The sequence below is a fragment of the Lepidochelys kempii genome, chromosome 5 (genome assembly GCF_965140265.1).
Source record: "Lepidochelys kempii isolate rLepKem1 chromosome 5, rLepKem1.hap2, whole genome shotgun sequence".
NCBI lineage: Eukaryota > Metazoa > Chordata > Testudines > Cheloniidae > Lepidochelys > Lepidochelys kempii.
In genome coordinates this window covers 39,445,280-39,467,850 of record NC_133260.1, presented here as the reverse complement: position 1 = coordinate 39,467,850, position 22,571 = coordinate 39,445,280, and the positions used below count along the sequence as shown (strand labels likewise).

General features: G+C 41.2%; 1 long non-coding RNA gene across 2 annotated transcripts; it reads left to right on the top strand.

The window, feature by feature from the left end:
- The first annotated feature begins 7 nt into the window (after nt 1–7).
- Nucleotides 8–21,645, top strand: LOC140911297 (uncharacterized). Of its 2 annotated transcripts, XR_012158883.1 has the most exons (3): nt 8–453; nt 18,372–18,527; nt 19,224–21,645. It is a non-coding gene; the product is annotated as an uncharacterized lncRNA (long non-coding RNA). The 2 variants fall into 2 exon arrangements; XR_012158884.1 differs by lacking the exon at nt 18,372–18,527.
- The last annotated feature ends 926 nt before the right edge of the window (nt 21,646–22,571 follow it).

Here is a 22,571-nt window from a genome sequence, read left to right as displayed (position 1 = left end):
AGGAAGAGAGCGACCGACAGCCGGAATAGCAGCCCCGCCCATCGCCGCCATGTATGGGCAAGGGGGCGGTGCCTGCTGCCTCGCCCACGGCATGGGGCGGGGCTATGCAAATCAGCGCCTACAAACATAAATAGAACGGCCCCGGCGCTGCAGCCGTGTGCTAGTCTAACTAGCAGTGGGGGTGGGGACCGCAGCCGGGGCGGGGCTTGTTATTCTGAAAGAGGGCGGAGCCTCCTCTGGAGATGTCATATACTCGCAAGCCTGGGCACGCCCTTCGGGGCTGCGCGTGGTGGGAAAAGGGGGTGGGGCAGGCGCCACCGCCTTGGTGACACCATCTAGGGAATGGAATGTGGGGGCGGGGCCGTGGCGGCCTCAACCCGGTCACCACCGCTGGGAAAGCCGAAGGGAGCGGGAAGGAGGGAGGAGTGGCACTAAGCGCAGCAGAGAAATACGGTAATGAAAACGAAGCTGTCGCTGGGCTTCTCTGCGCGTACCCCAGCTCGGTTCCCAGCGGTGGTAGCAGCCCGCCGGCATAGCTCCTACTCGCCTGCCCGGTGCGTGGCAGCCAGCTCCGCCCGCCCGCAGCAGAGCAAGGGCAGCCTCAGGGCTGGTAAGTGCAGGGGTCCCGGGTCCCGCAGCGCGTGCGGACCCGCCAGCCGGAGGCCCCGGGGCTGGACGCCAGGTGCCGTATGGGCGGCGGAGGCGCTAGGGCAGCGGGTGCGTCCCGCGCTGGGCCCGCCTGCCCAGTCTGGCTCGGGTTTGTCCCGCACGGAGCAGCGCGTCCCTGTCCGGCAGCCGAGCTCGGGTCGGTGCTGGGGCAGCGAGCCCGGCGCTAGCGCTGCCCTGCAGGCACCACGTCCGAGTTGCGGCTGGGCAGAGCCAGGGCGGGCTGAGGGGCGCTGTCCCCGGCGGGCGGACGCGCCGCTCCCCTGGTGGGAAGAGGTCCGCCGAGTGACTCTTCCTGTCCGCCGGTTACTCTGCGCACCGGATGGGACTCGATGTGGAGTCACGGGGGCGGGAATACAGCTGGAACCAAAGCCAGGTCGCGCTAGGCACAGGCTGCTCCGTCAGCACGGAGGCTGAACAATCCCGATTGTACGCGGCTGAGGGTGGCTGCTGGCTGCGCTCCCCGAGCGCCGGAGCATGAAGCCGGAGCACGAGTGCTAATTACGCGATGCGCAGCAAATCCCAGCCTGAGGCAGAGTCCTGGACTTAATTACCTTGCTTGAGACGGCGCTGTGCTTTGCCCCAGCTTCCTCGCCGCAGCTCGCGTTCTTACTCCTGTAGAAAGCACTAGACTGAACCGTGTGTTGTGACACTCAGTACTCCCTGTGAGCGCCTTGTCTCCCCTCCCCGCTTCTAGCCTGCGCTGGGACTGCAGGGCCGCTCTTAATTCGGTCTCTGCGTGGTGGCCAGGTTATGAGACTTCCGAGGCTACCTTATGTTATGGTTTAAAAGCTACACGCATAAGCAGACAAACGGGACCAGAACGTGCTGGCCTGGTTGTAAACCCAAGTTTTAGGCCTGTTCCAAGGTTTCCCATTTATTAGGAAAATTGTGGTAACAGGCTGCTTGTGGGTCAGTTCCTGCGGTGTTCCTCAGTCTTGAGGGCCAAAGCACAGAGGCAGCACACGTACAAGAAGGGGAGGGGAAACGCTCTAAATCAGAGAAAATAACTTTTGAAAACAAGCCTAATTTTTAAAAGGCCTGTATTGTGCCTTGTAAAATCTTACCTGACCTTCCTCCCTTCTCTTTGGGGGAGAGAGGGCATAAGGCTACTCCTAGCTGCCTAATATTTGTCCCTTCTGTCACTTACTAGTGTTACTGTTGTGTGGGTATAAATGCACAAACTAAACATAGAAGAGACTTGAATGAAAAAGCCTCTGTTTTTTCCCAAAGCAAAATTTGTTACCTACAGAATGTTCTCCTTAAAACCACTAATAAGGACAGGAAATGAATATTGCAAATACAAACATAAGTGACCTACCTCCTATCAGTCACTCCTAAAATAGCTGTTCCCCATGCTGTTGCATATTAAAGCAATTCTCACTTGTAGGTTGGCTTTTGTGGGGGGGCAGGCAGTTACATGTAGCCAAGTAGTACATGAGAAATTCTTTAAAGCATTCTAGGCAGGATGAGTGGTTTTGGGGGTGAGGAGGGGATAGATGTGCCTGATTACGGCTTTCTTCTCTTTCATAGAGAAAAGAACACCTGCAACCTCACTTAAGATATTTTAATTTCAAAACCGCTAAAGAGAGAGCAAAAATGGTTTCCTGGGAAAAAAGGCAGATCGTATTTTGAAGAACGGGTGTATATTTTAGAATCAGAGACTTGACAGCAGCCTTAAATCTCATTTTGGAAGAGCACTCTGGTTTCTTCCCCTGATGACTCTTATGGAAATCTATATTGTTCCATGACCCTTTTAGCCTAAGAGGTCAAGATAGCAACCATTTTTCTGTCAAAATCCTGGATGCACTCTGGTGCTGATTAAGGTTAGGTTAAGGCTGTAAACCTTCACATACAGCCCACACTGGAATCAAGCTCTGGCACCCCCAGTGTGATAGGCTTGATGCCACAACCCACAGTGAGTAAATTGAATGCGGTTAAAATATTCTGTTTGCCCTTGTGTTGAAAAGGAACTATAAAAATACTGGTATTAACCATCTGCTGTGGTTAATTTTTAGCAAATGGTTTAATGTGTAATGTTAATGTTGCAATTCCCATAGCGCACAAAGTGAAATATCTTCCACTGTTAGTTAAAATAAACTGTTCAAAACTGTATCTTCTAATCAAGTCTAACAACCTTTGTTATAACATTTGTTCCAGAATGTGCAAAAGCAGGCTCAAAAACCAGAATTTGCTATTCACAAATAGTAGCAGAAAGATATCAGCTATCTAATTAGTAGACCAAAGTCTGTTCTTGCCTCGGATAACTTCATTGGGGATGCACAGGTATAAATAAGGGCAGAACTATATCTGAAGTTTACTGTACAATATTTTCATAATGTTGATGTGTAAACACTAGGGCTAATCAAAAATGAGAATTTCTCATGGAAAATTCTGATATTTCAACTTTTTGATCCAAATCAGGATAAAGGGTCGAAATATTGAAACTTTTCTTTCACAGAACAAAATGCTGTAAAAGTTTAATTTTGAAATTCATTGTTTAGACATCTTCAATCAAAGCAAAACATTTGGACACTTCTGACTTGGAACATTTCATTTTGGCTCAGTTAATCATTGAACAGCATTTGTCTGAACTGCTGTGGATTGCCTCAGTGGAGTTGTAGGTCAGGTGCTTCATGTCTCTATTCTCCGGTAGGGGGCAAGGCTGTCCAGTCAGAATACCACTCCCATGGGTCACTGCAGCAGTTAAATCAAAGAGCCGTGATAGAGTCCTGCACATAGAGGAGAATGGCGGGGGGGCATAAGATACCAGGGCAGATCAGGCAAACAAAATTAAACATTCGTTTGGTTCCACAAACCAAAATATTTTATTTGGGGTTGATAACTTTTGATTTACCTGAAGGACATTTGAAGACTGCATTTTTACATTGATTGAAAATTCCCGATCAGCTCTAGTAAATATTTTTTTTTTCTTCCTGATTGTGTTTGACATTTAAAAAAAAAAAATCAGTGGAAAACCTGAAGACATCAGGTTATGCAAGTGTCATCTTAATGTTTGTGTACATTATCAATTTCTCAATTTCTTTTGAAATAGCCTTGCTTTAATTTAAAAAACTATTTAGATACTGTGTAGAGCCATAGAAAAATTAACATGGCAAGAACAAATTATAGTGGCAGTAATATTAAGACTTCAAGAAAATAATTTTAGACTAAACTTAAACAGAGCCCATGAATTGAATCAGGCCTGCATAATATATGTATATGTTCTGCATGGCATGTTTCAATTCTTAGCTTTTTTTTAAAGTTTCTAGCCCTCAGGGGCATGAAGAATATACATTCTGAATGTGACCTGAGTGTAAAGTGATCTTCTTGAGTGTGCAGACAGCATGAATCAACTACTCTAAAAGGTGTGAACCCCTCGCCTCCCACTAATCTCTTTTGGATATTAACGCTGAAGCCTAACACCACTTTAGCAAAGGAACCTAAGGGATTTAGATGCCCAATCCCCCTAGAATTTTAATGGGATTTGGGAACCTGAACACTGTAGGCTGAGATTTTAAGGAATCTAAATGTATCAGCACTAACTATTTCATTGCTTATTTTAGCAGTGAAATTGGGTGAACTGCGAGTTACTATAGAGAGGGACATGCATAGAAAAAACAAAGGCAGGGAAGAGGTAGAGAAACAGAGGGATAGGGAAGGAAGAGAAAAATAGCAGTGGGCCTAAAAGGAAGCCGTTTTCACTGAGTGATGCTGAATGTGACAAGGAATTGAACAAAGAACTAAAATCTTAGCTATTCCATAAAGATCATAATACTCTACCCTCAATCTTTGTGCAAACTTTCCTTTGACATCAGTGGGCATTCAGCTAAGGTTTGAGGAAAGCATGTCATCCTAAATGTTTACTTTGTGCCCAACAAAAATGAAACTTGATCCTGTCCAAAGAGTAAGTTTGATACCTCCTGTTTTAGACCAGTAATTTTGGCCCACTTTGGGGAAGGATCTGCTTTCACCTGTCATGCTATGATGATCTTGTGCTAAGTGCTGTACTTTCTGCTGGGCAAAAGCTGCTCCTAATAGGGTACCCATTTCCCAGGCAGGAAGAGTTAACTGTTACCTGGAAGCAGCTGATCCCACAGCTGCAGAGTCCTGCATGTAGATTTTATAAACTCCACACTTGCAGAACTGGTTGCTACCTGATGGTTGCTCTTTTGTCCAGTCTGTTCCCTTCCCATCTCTCTGCCTTTATACATTAACGGTATACTTGGCTTACGAATAGGTCAATGACTAAGAATTTTTATCTTCTAAATCAGAGGAGTCATTTTATAAGATTACATAAAGTATGCAAAATTCAATAAAAGCTAACACATGCAATCACAGACTAAGAAAAAAATCTTCATTCAAATAAAACTTAAAAGTTGCATAAATCTACAGTTTAATCTGAGCAAGCAGAACTCCCTAAACCAATGGGGAATTTGCCTAATAATCAGCAGCATGATATGTCTCTATTTTGTTAGCCACAATACTGTCTCCAGCAAATCTTCAAATCAAGAGAAACAAACTTAAATTATTTGAGAGCATCAAGAAATACATCTGGGAGACATGGATTGCTTTTTAATGTACCTGTAGAGGAAAATCTTTAGGAAACTCTTATGGGAGACAGCACAAGCATTTTGCCAAATAATTTTTAAAAAGCTTTGACACTTTTAGTAGAGATAAAAGCTGAAAAATAACCAGCTTGTGTGTCTTGGGATACAATATAAAATTCAGAAGAGAATTTGTACCTGCTTGCGAGACTAGTTTAATGAAACAGAAAAAACACTAAAATAAGAAATTACAGTGCTAAAGTGAGAAATATAATTAGGTACTTGGCATATTAATATGCTGCAAATTTTTGAAACAAACTTTAAGTGATCTGGTCATAGAGTCAAATACATCATTCTCCTTAGCTCCCACTCATGTAAATAAGATACCCTGACTTTGATAGTGATTCCCACTTTGCTTTATAATAGCTACCTGTTGCAACATAACCCTCTTCATGGCAGTGGGGTGGGGGTGGGAATTGTCCAATAAACAAGTTCTACTATGAAGATTCAAAATCCGGAAGAGTGACAAAGGTGCCAGCAAGAAATGCGCTTATTTCAAACAAAAACAATGCAATATGAAGGTTATTTCAAACTAAACCTGGAAAAATTCCTAAGCCCATTTAAGAAATCCTACAAATATAAGAATAAATGGAGAAAGTCTGAGTCTATCCAGACTTAGCAGGAATAGCCACTTTTCATTATGTCCAGAAATAGCTACATATGTTGCTGCCTTAGACTTGCATCTCTTTTCTTTACTGGGAGGGGAGGGAAGGCGCACAGAGCACATGCCACACCTCTTAAAAGGATGTAGCAGCAGCTGTTCTCCTGACATTGTGCCTGAGGCAGAAGGTACAATTCCTTTCTCTGGGGTGGTGAATCTGTGTACCATTCCCATTGCAGCTGGTGGCTTTACAGCTACAGTCTGCCCCCTAAGCATGCAATTCTTCAGCCTTGGTAATATTGCTCCATGAAATCATTTAACCGTCACTAGAAGTAACTACTGTCTTTGGGTCAAGAGATTACAGTTGTATTGTTTGTAGAACCTTAACTGTGCATTTGTAAGTTTGAGGTTTGTTTTTTCTTCTAACAAACATTTTTGCGGATATGTGGGGAGACCTTAACTGAGCATTTCCTGGGGCATTTTTGTTTGAGTTCAAGTTTTAGAAGGCCCATATTCCAAAAAGATATGGGGAGAAAAACATGATACAGGGCAGCAGCAAGTTTAAGTCCAGCTTAACTAACTTTTGGTAAGATTATTCAGCCAAAGGCTACATCTTCATAGCAACTCAAGGTACCATTAAAACTGTGTTCTGTCAGTGTTGAAGCATCTTTATAGTCTTCAAATAGTGTCACTTCCTACTAGCTGTAGCGCAATCCATGACTAAATTCCCAAGGCTTTTTTTTAAATTAAGCTAGCACATTAAAACTGCTTTCTGTGGGCTTGTCCACACTAACCGGGGGATCGATGAGCGACTATCGATGCAGCAGTGGTCGAGTTAGTGGGTCTAGTGAAGACATGCTAAATTGACCACAGATCGCTTTCCCTTCAACTCCTGTACTCCACCAGATCAAAAAGAGTAGGGGGAGTTGATGGGAGACCATCTCCCGGCAACATTGCATAGTGTGGACCCCCACAGTAAGTAGATCTAAGCTACATCAATTTGAGTTACGCTATTCACGTAACTCCAATTGTGTAGCTTAGATCGAATTTCCCCTGTAGTGTAGACAAGGTCTTTGGTATATTTTTAACCAAAAATTGTTGAGAATACCAAAACTGGAGGATGTTAAAAACACTCAGGAGGCCAGAACCAAACTGCAAGTGACCTGGAAAGATTAGAACAATAAGGACCTAAACCAACAAAGGGGAGACTTGGGACTGATATGCAAATCCTACATTCAAACCAAAAATATAACTAAGCAGCTGCATCTAACATTAAAACAAGTTTATTTTTATCTTCTCCCTTTAATTTTTCATGTACCGAATCACCATTCTGGATACAAGGAAGGTGTGGAATTGGGAGGGGCGGTATCCAGGGAAAGATCTGTCTTCAGAAGTGATCCATAACATGAAAGTTTGAGAACCTCTGCTCTAAAAAACAGTGCTGGAATTGCTGTTCTTATCTCAAGTGGCAAGACTAAGACCATATCTACATGTACAGCACGGCAGCAGTACTGATGCACCATACAGCACATCTGGTGAAGACACTCTGTCCCTTCAGCATAAAAAAAAAATCAAACTACTTCCATGAACGGCAGAAACTGTGTTGGCGGGAGCAGCTTTCCTGCCGACATAAGAGCACATGAGCGCTTATGTCAGCATAACTTATGTCGCTCAGGGGGGTGGCTTATTCATACCCCATAGCAACATAAGTTAGGCCATCATAGGCTGTAGTGTAGATATAACCTAAGTCCACAATTACTGAGTTCTCTGCAACTTCTTAGAGGTGGCCATTCTCATACAGGGAAAACCAATAGACCTGAAGAGAGCTCTATGTAGCTTGAAAGTTTCTTTCAAGAACAGTGATTGGTCCAATAAACGATATCATCCACCTTATCTAATGAGTATTTTTCTTAAGATCCCTTGTTGGTGGTCTCTTAACTGTATCTGTATGGCAATAGAAAATGTTTCTCTAAGAAATTAGAAACTAAGGGGGTTCAGGTCTGATATTGAACTGAATATGTTTTCTTGGGTTTTAAAATGAGCATGTGCATATTTGTCAAGTTTTATACTGCATGTGATCTTCTAAAGTAGATGGTTGTAACTCGTTTGAAGAGTTGAAAATAGAGAAGCTTTGCCTCCTACTAGTCTTAAGTTAAACCAAATATTCTTTTGGATAAGTGTTACCAATAGTTTCTAAAGTTCAAAGTTTCTCTTTAAAAGTGAAAAAACAGGCAACACTGAATAGGATGAGGCCAACAAGAAATGAACCTGAGTCAGAAGTTACTCTGTACAACTATTGGGAATAGAAACTTAGAATACTAAACATACTTTTTTGATCTTTCAGAGCTTTCCAGAAACATTCAGAATATTTTGAGATTTTTCTCTAATTTGAGTCATGTTTTCCTGATGACATTGCCACATCTTTGCCTTTTAACTACTTTAAATAACTCCATAGGGGTAATTTTGAGTAAGACTGGCTCTTGGATGGTAGTGAAGATACCAGTGATTCATAGTCATTTGAATCCATGATACTGTGTATTCTCCCACACAGTAAACTAGTGCACTGAGTTTACAACTACTGAGAATGGACCATGAGCAGGTATTCCTTATAAGCAGCCTAGTCATGTTAGGTTGCCCTGGTGGGGTAACCTAGTTCACTACTGCTGCTTTTACTGTAGGAAAGAAAAAAAGTAATTGTTAAATACAGGTAAAATGAACATGTGCAATGAAATCAGGAAGCTGTACATATTGGAAGTATCACCTGAATCTGTTAGATCTGTTTGAGAAACTAAAATTCTTGGTTTAGTCACATTTCTGTATTCTAACTTCTATTAGAGTTTTTTAATTTGTTCTCTGAACATTTGCAGAAGTTCTATACTTGGCAGGAAACTGGATGTAACTTAAACTGTAAACTTGTTTTGACTTTTCCAATAGATGTGTGCTTGAAAATATTACACACCCTACTTAAAGCCAAAACAATCTTATTTTTGTTTAAAAATAAGAATTGATGAAACGTTTTGCTTTCCTAGTAGCAATATGGAAAAGTTTGATATTTGTTACAAGAATTTCTATATCTTTTAAGTGTATTATCTTTCCTCCCAGGTATTTTTTCTCTTTAAATATATTAATAGCTTCAAGCAGTTTCAGTTGTGATAGTATACTTGTGAAATACTAAAAAGCTTCCTCAAAGCTTAATCTTATTCCTGTCAGCTATTCTCCATGAAACATGTGACAGTGTAATCAGTGCAAGTTTGCATCTTATTAGTCCAGTTCATGAGCTGTCTCCCTCCTCCAGCCTCTAGGGAGTACCAGTATAGAAACTTACTCTTCAGAATATACTGTGTACAGAAAGCTGTAAAATCTAATGTCTTTTTTCTGAAGACATTTTGTTACATGAAGCTCAAATATTGTCTATTCAAATAAACTGTTTATCTTAATGGCAGTCTATGGCAATACTTGACTAAAAACTAACTGACTAGCTTCTTGTGATATTCTGTCTATATTAACTCTTTTCCCCCAAAAGGAAACTACTTTTATAATCCCCAGCTTCCTCCCCCGAAATAGCTACATCATCCCTTTAGGCTTCCTTGCATTATACCCCACCCTATAGCTGTTGTGCTGTGGTAAGCAGCATATTTATTCTTGGCAGGAAACTTGGTGCATCTGAAGGGCATGCAAGCTTTAAACAAGTAACGTCAGCCACAAAAGTCATCTGCCTGCACAACTATTCCACTGTGGCAGAGGAGGAGGAGAAGAAAGCAACTGACATGGACAAAATGTTAGTTAAATGAAGCTTTGGGGGTGGGGAGAAACATCAACTGTATAAATAACATTAGTAAAGTATTAAGGCTATTGGAACCTTTCTAAATATACAATATTTATAGATAGATTTTTCCTGACAGTGAAAATGTGTGTGCTGGTGGAATGGGTCCACCATAACAAGCCCCGCTCTTGCTCCCCAGCAAGCTTCTGCCTCAAGACTTATTGAGGTTTAGCAGGCAGTATTTACAAGAAAGTAGCTTAATTAACCAGAAAACAATGGGGAAACTTCCCACTTCACCCTTATCCTAAAATGTACAGGTTCTATGTTCTTTCCAACACCGCTGCAAACCCAGTCAAAACATCTGTACACTGGGAGGGGAAAGCTGAACTTGAATTAAGCAGCTGGTGTTCCTGCCGTTTGTCACAGGGTATGTTTTTGGACACTGGTCCATCTTTACAGGCTGTGACCTAGGAGACAGAGGGTGGGGGGAAGGCGAAGGGGGGAGAGAAATGAAGGGTCAGTTTTTCTGGGTCTTGCACAAAGATGTCCTTATGTTGCAAACAGAGGAAGTCAGTGAATATGAGTCTGAACATGTGCTGGAGGTAGGTTTTCTAAAAGTCCATTTCAACTTTAACCCCTTCCTTTCATTAAAATCTAATTCACAAATGTTCAAAGAGCCTTACAAACATTTCCTGCAGAACTAAGTTCTGGTTGGACTGCAAGTCTTCAGTGTGTGTTTCCTGCTCTTCTCGCCCACCCGACCTTCTTGTACAATGTTTTCTACCATAAACTGTCATCTTCTCTGCACAGTTCTCAACATTGTACTTTTCTAGCTTATCCTATCAGTGGCTCAGGTCCACCATTTCCTCCCCCCAAATAGGACCTTGGAAACTTTGCCAGATACTTCAGAGCTAGAAGACTAAACCTACTAGCCATATACAGAAGTTGGGGAACAGGAAGATAGTTAGCAGCAGTGCCAGTGTGAGAAACTGGCCTTCTCTGAGCTACTGGGAAAGTAGTGGGGATTCCTATGATAGCACTCTCCCTGGAGCTTCCTTCAGGGCTCTTATCTTTCATACCAGCCTGTGACTAGTCAGCATCTGAAGTCTGACCTTGTGGAAAGGAGTATTCTTGTTCTGTTGCTCACCACAAACCTGGCTGCCAGAGTTTTGTAAAGGCAATCTAGGGCTCTAGCCACACCATGATGTGGCCCTGCTCTATTACCCCCTGGAAGTAATAGTGGCAAGAGATTCCCTTCTCATCCCAGAAAGGCAACAGCAGGGGCCCTCCTTCCCTGGGAATCAGGGGCAGTAAGAGGGCGTTCCCTTTACCTACTGGAGAGGTAGGGGTTGCAGCAGGGGTTTTCCCAGTACTTAACCCAACAGCCAGTCCAGCTGCTTGAACCCCAGCAGAGGGCTCTGTATGGCAGGAAGACAGAAGTGCAGTGAAGCCAGTCTATCCTATCCCAAGCAAATGGAACTGTCCGCTGGGTTAACAGACTCTTGCTGGCTGCTAAAGGGTGGAGGGTCTTTGCTATTTTGTGGTTCCTCACAGTCTGCTGAGAGAGAGCAGAGTGTCACTCCACTACACTAAGTTGAACTCCTTCCTGGTTAATAGCCCCAGTATCTACTTCTCCTCAGTGCTTTGCCACAAACAGTAGCATGAAGGTGACTTGATTCTTTATGGCTTCAGTGTTGCCCAGGTGGTTCTGAATAGCAGCAGAGAGACCTGGGAAGACACTGGCCAGTTTTCACTCTGCTGTACTTCACCAGAGCTCTGAGCATCAGTACTGGAACTAGAGCTCCCTGTGTTCAAATTGAAGGACAACACTGCACGGGCTTGTACCCTGCCCCTAGCTGGACAGTTCTTTGCAAACAAGTGCTAGACACTTTATTTTTTTTAAAATCCTTATTCTCCAGCACTTATTGGCTCTCTCCTTCCTACTGACTATAGGTGAGTAAATTTTTGTCCCTTTGATTTTTAAGCAGGGAATGGCAAAGGAGGAGTGGAAGAACAGAGGAAGAGGATGACAAGAGGCCAGCAAGGGTGGAAGTACAGTTTGGTACATAAAGCCAATCCTTTTCCACTGCACATAGCACTTACTACAAGAGAATGAGGGTCCACCCTAAATTAGTTCTAATATCTGGAAAATCCTCCTCCTAGAACTGGTTTTATGCTCAAAGAAGTCATTTCCTTACACTCCAGCCCACCCCACCCCAGACAAATGATGCTGTAGCGATAGCTGTGTGTCAGCCACCTCAGCTGCTGAAAGGGAAGATGGGGATCCTCCCCACTGGTTTGCAGTCTCTCGTGTTATCTTTGATGAACTCTGTAGGAAACAGAAAGCTAGTGCCTGCTCAGGTGGAGCATTTTCTAAAAGGAATGGAGTGCTCATTTACAAACTACCAATATTGAAACTGCAACCTGTGGTGACTTATTACCAACGCTTAAAAGAAATGGAGAATCATTTTAGAAGAACTGTGGGATATGTCTAAACTGCGTTACTGCCATCCAATGTGGTTTTATTTGATACTATTTAGAAAAGAGGGATTATAACCATGGCAACACTTATATCATGACGTGCCACTAGCAGTTCCATATATAGTGTAAGAGTGAAACTCAAGTGTACGGGACAGCAAGTAGCGAGAGAATATGGAGTTCTTTTTTTTAAGGAGAGATCAGGATGGCCATAAAGCTTACCATTTTGCTTTCTCTGAAGGGACTAAAACTGCCTTTCTTCAACCTAGTCTTCCAATAGTAACCCCACAAGTCTTTTGTTTACACAGTTCACATCTTGCTGAGCAGAGTTGTAAGAAGGTAAATATTTATATAGAATTTGTGTCCTGATTTTGTGAGGTAGTCAGATACCACTGGTGGGCAGCATGACAAATACAGTGTTTGGGTGTAACAAAATACTACTAATCTTCATCCACAGCTATAATGCAAACGTTCAGAATAAAAATTGATTTTCTCAACAAAAATATTGATGTATAATTAGTGATTTAAAAAGCTGAAGGGTTTAGTTCTTTTCTGCAGACATGAGAGCACAAGGGTAACTCCCTGACATGAGAAGTTACGGTCTAACAGAATTACTGGAAAGCTATGGGTAATAGACATAAATGAATATGCTATCTACAAATCCCCTTTTTTTAAAGGAAAACAGTCAACTTAAACACATGCTTTTGTGTGACAATCTTACAGGGTGTAGCAAGTAACACTGAATAGAAATATTTCCTAATTAGTATTTGTTAATTATACAGCACTTTGTTAATGTCTAATTTCACTGTTTCCCCTGAAGTTAGTTTTCCCCTTCTATGTGGGTCCTGCATGCAACAAAGAGAGAAACATGTTAGTATAAAATAAACTACACAAGTTGTTAGGGAAACCTGGGCAAGCTTAGAACTACTTAAAACTTTTAGAAGTTGACTAGATTTCAAGTTGTGCCTCATGAACAGATGCTGAATACAGTGACTGTTTCATGTTGCTTTCAATCAACATTTCAGGGCAGCATACCAGCCTGTTGGTAGAATTACTTCTTCCTATGAGTCAGGACTAGAGATGACAATCACTACTACACTGCATTGCTTATCTCCTATCTGTGGATGCTAAACCATTGTGCTATTGCACCTCAAGTGTAGTTAAAGTAATTAGTTTACACAGATAGTGCCCTATCCTTCTCTCCCAGGAAAGCAAAATGGCAGAAAACCCTTCTGTGAAGGTGCACAAAGAAAGGCAGTTACGTAAGATGTTACCACCATCTCTGCATAGGTCCTGATTGTTTCTTACCAGGAATCCCTCTGGGTTAATGATAAATGCCAGTGTACTGGGGCCCATGCTGGATATAGGCTTGCTGGCCTCATCCAGAAGAGGGAATAGCGTATCAGATGAGCAGTTCTCTAATTTGCATATTGCTTAAGGAAAGAGTTGCCTTTCTGCACCTTTTCATGTGGGAGGGAAACATGGTTTTAGGCCCTGATCCTTTGAGGTGCCCAGTGTTCTCCCCTTGATAGGTCAGTAGAAGCAGAGGGCACTCAGCACTTCATAGAATTGGGATTTGTTTGTAAAGTGTTTTGCAATCCTTCAGTATCAAAGGCACTAAGATAACTAATAGTAATATTTTACTACTGTGTGCAACATCCCAATTCCCTCCATCTGTGTATTGAAAACTAGGGAAAAAAACCTTTTGTAGTTACCTGAAAATTTCCTTCCTGTGCCTAGATCCACAGATTCATTACAGTGGGTTTTCCAGCCTCTTTGCTGGTTGGGGCCAGAATCACACTGGCAACAGGGCAGTACCTTCTCCCTGATGGCTCTGGAGTCTGTCTGAACCAGTCCTGAATGATTTGTGCAAAATGAATTGTTTAACATTGTAATGTTGGGAACTTATGGGAAGGAATGTGAAACTATGTATCAAATGTAAGAAGTTGGGAAGCATCTGAGTGAGATCAGCATTGCCAATAAGAATTTTTTTTTTGTGATATCTATGTTTATCTTTAAGCCCAGATGAACATTCTTTACTTGTAAGGTGGAAAGTCAGGTGTTAAAGGCAGATTGGTGGTTGATGTCCATACAATTCAGGTAATCTGTGGCAATATTTTAGAAAATGTTTTATAGTAAATTATTTGCTGTCACACACACTGCAGTAGATCAAGTGCCAGAATGCTGTGTAATGCCAAGGTGCCAGTCGTCATGCGCTGTGGGAAATGAATCTTCAGATACAGTCCTTGGTGCAACTCTACAAAGCTGGAACTAATTTAAGAATGGTAATTTGGTTGAATAGTGTTATGCAATTTGCCTGTAGGACCTACATGTACTAGAAGAGGATTAAATGGTTTCCCAACTTATTTTAAATTTCATACATAATAGTTCACTCCTTTAAACTAGTTCCCAACAATAAGTGTTCTACAACTCTTTTTGTAAAAATAAATAAATTAATTCAAGGCTGGTTCAGACAAGCTCCAGAACCACTACTCAGAAGCCTCCACATAGAGGCATATGTTTCTGACCATACTCCCTACTCTTCTCATCCCGCACCAACTAATAAGTCAGAGTAGAAAACAGAACCAAGTCTCATGGGCCCAGGCCTGCCTGCCCGCCCCTCTGCAATGTCAAGACTTTTGCTATATCTGGATCTAAGTGTATCTCTCCCCCTTTTCCCAGTGAGATGTGAGAAGAAGCACTAGTATGCGGGAATATTTCATTTGGCTGGTTATGAAGGAGTCAGTCCTTTTCTGCTTAGCTGCTGCCCACACTGAGCCTTTCTCTGTGCCAGGCAGCTTCATGTTATCTTTGACCAGGGATTCCTCTGCTGCCACCCCCTTTCCTTAACATTAGGTGGCCAATATTTTTAAGAATATTTTAAGACTACTGCTCCTTTCTCCTCAAATTAAACTAAAAGTAAGAGGATAAAAAAGCGATCATGAGTAAGAGGCAGAGGCAAAAGGCATTCTTTAAAACTTTGAAGTCAAATTCTACTGAGGAAATCAGAAAGGAGCATAAACTCTGGCACATCAAGGGTAAAAGTATAATTAGGCAGGCCCCAAACGAGTGAAGACCAACCAGCAAAAGGTTTTAGAACAAACTGATAAAATAAATAGAAATAAGTCACCAGGACTATATAGTATTCACTCAAGTGTTCTACAATTTCATATTTGAGTTCCTTCAGAACTACTAAATCTGGTATGTAACCTATTGCTTAAAATCAGCCTCTGTACTAGGTGACTGGTGGATAGCCAATGTAATGCCAATTTTTTAAAAAAACTTCAGAGGTGATTCTGGCAATTAGAGGCTGGTAAGGCTAACTTCAGTATCAGGCAAATTGGTAGAAACTGTACTAAAGAACAGACACACAGATGAACATGATTTGTTGGGGAAGAGTCAACATGGCTTTCGTAAAGGAAAATCCTGCCTTGCCAGTCTATTAGAATTCTTTGAGGTTGTCAACAATTATGTGGACAACAGTGATCCAGTGGATAGAGTGTGCTTGGACTTTCTGAAACCCTGTGACAAAGTCCCTCATCAATGGCTCTTAAGCAAAATAAGCTGTCATGGGACAGAGGATAGGTCCTCATGGATCAGAAACTGGTTAAAAGATAGGAAACAAAGGGTAGGAATAAGTGGTCAGTTTTTAAAATGGAGAGAGGTAAGGGGAAAGCGGTAAATAACAGGGTTGGGCCCCCCAGCCCCCAAGGATCTGTCCTGCAACCAATTATGAATCTGTTGAAGAGCAATGATCTGGGAAAAGGGGGCAAACAGTGAGGTAGCAAAGTTTGCAAATGATACAAAATTACTGAAGTTAGTTAGTCCAAAGCTGACTGAAGAGTTATAAAGGGCTCTCATCAAATTGGGTGACCAGACAACAAAATGGCAGATGAAATTCAACATTGATAAATGCAAAGTAATGCACTTTGGCAGACATTATCCCAACTATACGTACAAAATGATGGCGGTCTACATTAGCTGTTGCCACTCAAGAAAGGGATCTTGGAGTCATTGTGGATAGTTCTCTGAAAAATCCACTTAATGTGCAGTGTCAGTCGAAAAAGCAAACAGAATTAGGAAAGGGATAGATAAGACAGAACATATAATGCCAGTATATAAATACACTTGAATACTGCATGCTGCTCTGGTTGCTCCATCCCAAAACAATCTTAGAATTGGAAAAGGTAAAGAGAAGGGGAACAAAAATGATTAGAGGTATAGAACAGCTTTCATATGAGGAGAGATTAAAAAGACTGGGACTATCAGCTTGGAAGAGAGATGACTAAGGTGGGGGATAAGATAAAGGTCTATAAAATAAATGGTGTAGAGAAAGTGAATAGGGAGGAGTTACTTACCCCTTCACATAACACAAGAACGGTCCTCACCTATTGAGGTTAATAGACAGCAGGTTTAAAATAAACTGAAGGAAGTACTTCACGCAATGCACAGTCAACTTGTGGAACTCATTGCCAGGTGATGTTGTGAAAGGCAAAAGTATAACTGCGTTCAAAAAGAATTAGATAAGTTCATGAAGGATAGGTCTATTGAGGTCTATTAGCCAAGGTGGTCAGGGATGCAACCCCATGCTTTGTGTGTCCCTAAGCCTCTCACTTCCTGATCCTGGGACTGGACAACGGGGGACTTGATAATTGCCCTGTTGTGTTCAGTTCTCAAGCATGTGGTATTGGAAGACAGGATACTGGACTAAATGGACCATTGATCTGACCAAGTATAGCTATTTTTATGATAAACCCTGTGTCCCAGTGGTATGGTACTCAGGAATGGAGGAGACAGTGTGGGGAATCTACTCATGTGTCTTTTTCTTTAAAGGAATTTTCTCAATCATAAATATAGAGGGAAGCACCACCTCCTGGCAAGCTGAAGAAAACTGACTTTTGCTAAGAGTGCTTATAATTTAATTAGCAAGGGTATTTTGATAACATAGCAGTGTTAAACTGGTGTAAAGTCTTTAGAAAATACCTGTCCCATCACACAATCTGGTCCATTCCAAAGATAAAATATTTGTGCTTCAGATGTATTTTTGGTGCCTTGGTGTAAGATGACATCTCTGGCAAGGATGATTTTGCTGAAGTGAGAGCGGGGGGGAGGGGGGGCAGGGGGACTCCATCAGAGACAGGGAAATTATCCCAAATTTAACTCCAATGTGGTGGCAGGACTTTAAACTCCCAAAAGCTCTTCCTCCACCCTGTTTTCCCACCCCAGTTAGTATTTTACTGCTGCCCCTGACTAGAGGCTTCTTTCAGCTACCCTCTCTTGAGAGAACTTCCTTCTTTCCCTTTTTGAGGCTGCAGCTGCAGCTTCCCTCTCCTGGCCTTGCACTCCTTCCTCTCTCCCCATGGCCATAAAATAATAGAATCATAGAATATCAGGGTTGGAAGGGACCTCAGGAGGTCATCTAGTCCAACCCCCTGCTCAAAGCCACCCTTATCCTGTCCTAGTTTAGAGAAATATTTTATTTTACCCCAAAAAAAAGCCTCCCAACCCTCACCAAGAGGGAAGCATGAATGATTGTAAGGGGACCCCAACTGACTGTGTTTGCATTGGGTCCCAGATGTGTTTGAATCAGTCCTGACAACATCCTTCCCCTCGAGGCCATTTTATTTCGGCCCAGAAATAGAGTAATCGGAACTAAGTGCAGTTATTTGTACGTTTGTGTATACAGCATATTCATTGTTTGTATATGCAGCATGTTTGTTTGTGTACAGTTTCATTTACATATAAGAAATGAGGTATTTCTACTGCATGCTTTGTATTATGCTGCTTACTATATTTGCTGCTACTGTAGGTAGATAAATAGTGTCTGTGTTGGGTACAAATATGGGAACACTTGTATTATTTAGCATGCCAATAATGTAATTTTAATTGAAGGTCAGCCAACCCAACTTCCAGATTTAAAAACAGATATTGATTTATGGAGAATAATTTTTAAGGGTTAAATTCATTGCTGATGTTAGTAGGAACAGCTCTCACTGACTTACCAGAATTGCACCCTCTTACAGCAGTGAATTTGGCCAAGGTCTGAAGTGAGATTCGACTTCCCATCACATAGCAAAAGGATATTTAAACTATTTAGATCTGAGTTGGATCCAGATTCCATACTGAAAGTACAAAGCCAAAAATGAGTAATTGTGTAGGTCTGCTCAGCCACTTCTCCATTTTGAGAATTAAAATGATTGAAATTCACACAGTTGAACCCAAATGAGAGCAACAGCATTTTTAATTTTATCTATAGCAAAATAAATCAGGAAGAAGTGGAAAAAATGTTAGTGTATCCCACTCGCATAAGGATACGAAATGACATTGGTCTTAACTTGAGGACAGTGCCTTTTTCCTGTAAACTGGAATTGTACCTGGCAGCCATTCAAGAGCCAGTCCTGCTGAAATACAGGTACTGTTTCCTGTGTGTATTAGCTATCTGAAAGGGGTGGGATGAGGATGGGATCATGAATGAGCAGTTGTGGAGGAAAGCACAAGTTGTGTCCATTTGAAATAAGGGCAGAGCTGATGCTGCAGCCTGAGCTGCCTGGGAGAGCCTCGGAAAAAGGTTGGCTGAGGTAGGCAGAGTTACTCACGGGGAACACCACTTGAAGCATCGCCCATGGTTTAAAACCCACAATCTGGGATATAATCAATAGCTGCTGGGAATAACAAAACAAGAAATAATTGTAACCACTGTGCCAAAACCTTCACAAGGCACATTTTTTTACATTTTCTACTTATATGGCCTAAAGTATCAGAATGGGATAAACCCTTGATAAACAAGACTTCCTACTTTAAACCCTGCAGGAATTATTGTTAAGACTGACCACAACCTATGGCCAGGTAAGCCTGCTGTTTACAAAATTTGGGGGACGAAGCCAGAGGTGCATCTACTTCTACCAGCCCCAACTGATGCGAGTAGTCTTGACTCACATGGGTACAGTATTTCCACTGAAGTAAATGGGATTGTTGTGTGAGTAGGCGCTACATGTCTGAGTAAGGGCTTGCAAGACTGGGACTTAAATAAAGTGCTCTCGAAAACAAAATAGATATCAGATTTTGTTTTTTGTTTTTCCCCTCTCAAACGTGTTTGTTTTTTTTTTAGTCACTCCGTAGAAGTGAGTGGCGTGTTACTCAGTAAATCTACTGATGGGACAGTCATGGAGGATGCAAACTAAGTTGTACAGCAGTGCCCTGTGGAATTCGGTAGCAGCTCCAGACAGCTACAAGAGGACCTGTCACCCTTTGCACCTGACCAGATCCAGCAGCTTCCACTCCACTCAGGAGCTTGCACCACCTGTGAAAGAGCTTCTGAATCGTCTTGAAGAGCCTACATCCTGTGCTCATCAATAGCAGACCCAAGAGCATAAGTCCATGAGAGGATAAGTGTCAGGCCTGTCATTTCACCTTTTCCCCCCCTCATTTCACCTTTTCCCCTTTCCCTCAGGTCACCTTCACAGTACAGTCTCTGCATAGCATCTGATTTACTAAAATTTTAAGTGATATCTGGACTTTTTTGCTGTTGGTTGTCAATTCTTCCTTTTTCCCATCCAACCTCTTTACTACCCAGCCTCCCTTTTCCTGTCCAGCCTGTCTCCTTTCTCCCTCTGGTTTTCTTCCTTCTGACTTAGTCCTAAAACTAATTTCTTCCCCACCAGTCTCATTTCACCCACTCCTATTTCAATGCAAGATAACCAATAAGAAAAGATAACCCATACCTACCCCATTAAGAGATATGCATAACAATTTAAACAACAGCATGCTGTAATCTTGTCCTCCCCTTCCCTCCCTCTACTTGTTTTGGCTCGTATCTGTTTAGACTGGAACTTCTTCAGTCAGGGACCATGATAATTAATCTATAAAGCACCAAGCCCACCTTGCATTTGATATAAATACCTAAACACATCCCCTTCTCTTTCTAGGGTATACTGGTATTAGAGAAGAAATACTGCCATAGAGAAAAAATGACTTTCCTTTTTTCTTTTCATTTTAAGTTTAATATTAAATACAGGCTTTCTGTATGCCCAAGATTTCAGACTTAAGCTAGACTGATTCTATTGGTAAACGAAGGACCATATATGTCCCTCTACGTGCACATGAAAGTTGTTAATGTGGATATGGAGCAGTATGCGTCCCCAAGGACGCTACAAAATTGCCACAATATAAGAAACTGAGCTTTACTGAAAAAAGTGGCACTACAGGAAGATAACTGTCCTGGGAACATAGGAACTGTCATGCTAGAGTCAACTGGTTGTCCATTTATCCCAGTATTTGGTCTGTGATAGTGACCAGTACCAGTTACATTATAGGAAAGTGCAAGGAGCCTGCCCATAAGGAAAGTTCTCCCATCAGTTAGTGGATGGCTTTGGCCCAGTAACATAGAGGTTTTATATCTTCTATATCCTGCTAATATAACTGCATGTTCTCCTCTGAGTCCAGTCTTTATTAAAATCCTACTCAGCTTTTTGCTTTTGTGACCTTTGTAGGCGTGAGTTCCACAGCCTTTTTTTTTTTTTAAATGCAGCATGTATTTCCTTTCATGGGTTTTAAGTGTTGCCTCTCAGTTTAATTGAATATCCCCTTATTTTTTGATTATGAAACATTAAATAGGAGAGTTTATCTCATTCTCTGTGTACCGCTATCATGTCTTCTTAGTCTCAGAATTTTTAATTTCTCTTCATACAAGAGTCTCTTCAAACTCCTAATTTCTATTTCTACTAAGCTATGCTTTTAAAAAAGATAGGATAAGTATTGCTGAGCACAGAATACTAGGTGAGTGCATTTTTAGGCAAAGTTTAAAAACTTTCTATACTCTGATCAGACCCCACTGCTACCTTTTTACAGAAAAGCAAGAATCTAGTTCAGACTCATCTGTCCCCAAGCTGTGACAATTCAAGATAGTACCAGAAATCAAGTTGAAGTGATGAATACACTGAAAACTGCTTATAGGCTTTAGAATCTTTCAGAATCTTAAAATGTGTAGTGTATTTATATTATTGATACTTTAAAAATGAAATTTAAAAATGCTATGGGCAAGATATGAAACAGTAAATAAAATGAACATTTTATTGCTTATTAAAATAACTTAAATTCCTCTACAATTCGTTAAAAACTACCATAAAAGAAATCATTCCAGGGTGCAAGATTGTAAGGATTAACTTTTCCATTATTGATAGCACTGTCTTTCTGCCTCAGAACACGACAAATGCGTGTGCATGCATATAATTCTGTATGACAGTAATCATTGTTACTAACATTTAACAACACAAACATATACCTCTGAATCAATTGAATAACTGAACAAATTCAAATAGCTTAGTTTGAAAATGTAACTTTCTTCTTTTGAATAAGCAGTTTTGTTATGGAGCTAAATCAGTCAGTTTAACAAAGGGCAGTATGTTGATGAATTATGTATGTTTTCTGCATTTTCTGCCTGCTGATAATTGACAGGTATCATGGCACCTTCTACTAGCTTCCTGTAATTATGAGCCACATATCAAATACAGACTTGTATACTGTTTCCCCTCCTCAAAGTGGTCTTGTGTTTTATTTAGAGCTTACAGCATTTGAAAATTTTCTATTTCTCTCACTCTTGATTCCAGGCTATTTTACCACATAATCTATTCAACAATGAATTAATAATATTTCTTCAATGTTAGTTTCACAGAGTCATTCAGGCTTTGTGTTAGATTGTGTGCTTAAAGCAAATTTTAATAAGGATACTCTGATACCACTGGAAACGTATCTTTTAATTGTTTAAGAGATAAGCTACTGTGTGGAAACATAGTAAGATAGATATTTAATGACATCTACTTTAATCATTACAGAGTTATTCAGGTATTGACAGGTTAAAAACCTAATGTCTCATGGAGAAAACTGAACAGCTATTTCCTTGGTGGTGGTACATATTTAATTGAGGCTAACTGCAACATATCAAGGAAACATTAATTGGGTTGTTCCACAACTGTACTCATTACTGATTCAAGTTAAGCACTACTGGATATTTTAGCACGATTCAGATTGGGTTCGCCTAGTATTTAGTATTACACACTCGAAGTAAATTCAGTTTGCAGAGAATAATTCTAACATATCTCTGATAATAAAGGTATAATTGAGTACTTTGAGTATTGAAGGTGCTGTAGAGTGTGTGTGTGTTGCCTTTAACTACCTGAATGTGCATATTTTAATCTAAGAACTTGAATCTAGTAGAGAATGTAGCTGATTTGTGTAAGGTTGTGGCATGGACACTGGACAAGGATTTGCTATTGTGGATCAGACCAGTATCTCATCTCTGACAGGACCAGAGGAAGATGCAGAAAAATAAACCCAAAACCAGGAGAAAACACTTGTCGATAGAGAAAATACCTTCTTAGCCTCCATCACTTTAATCTTCATTTGGCAACATCTATAGTGAGAAATCAGAGCTTGGATCTGACATCTATTTAGCCCTAGA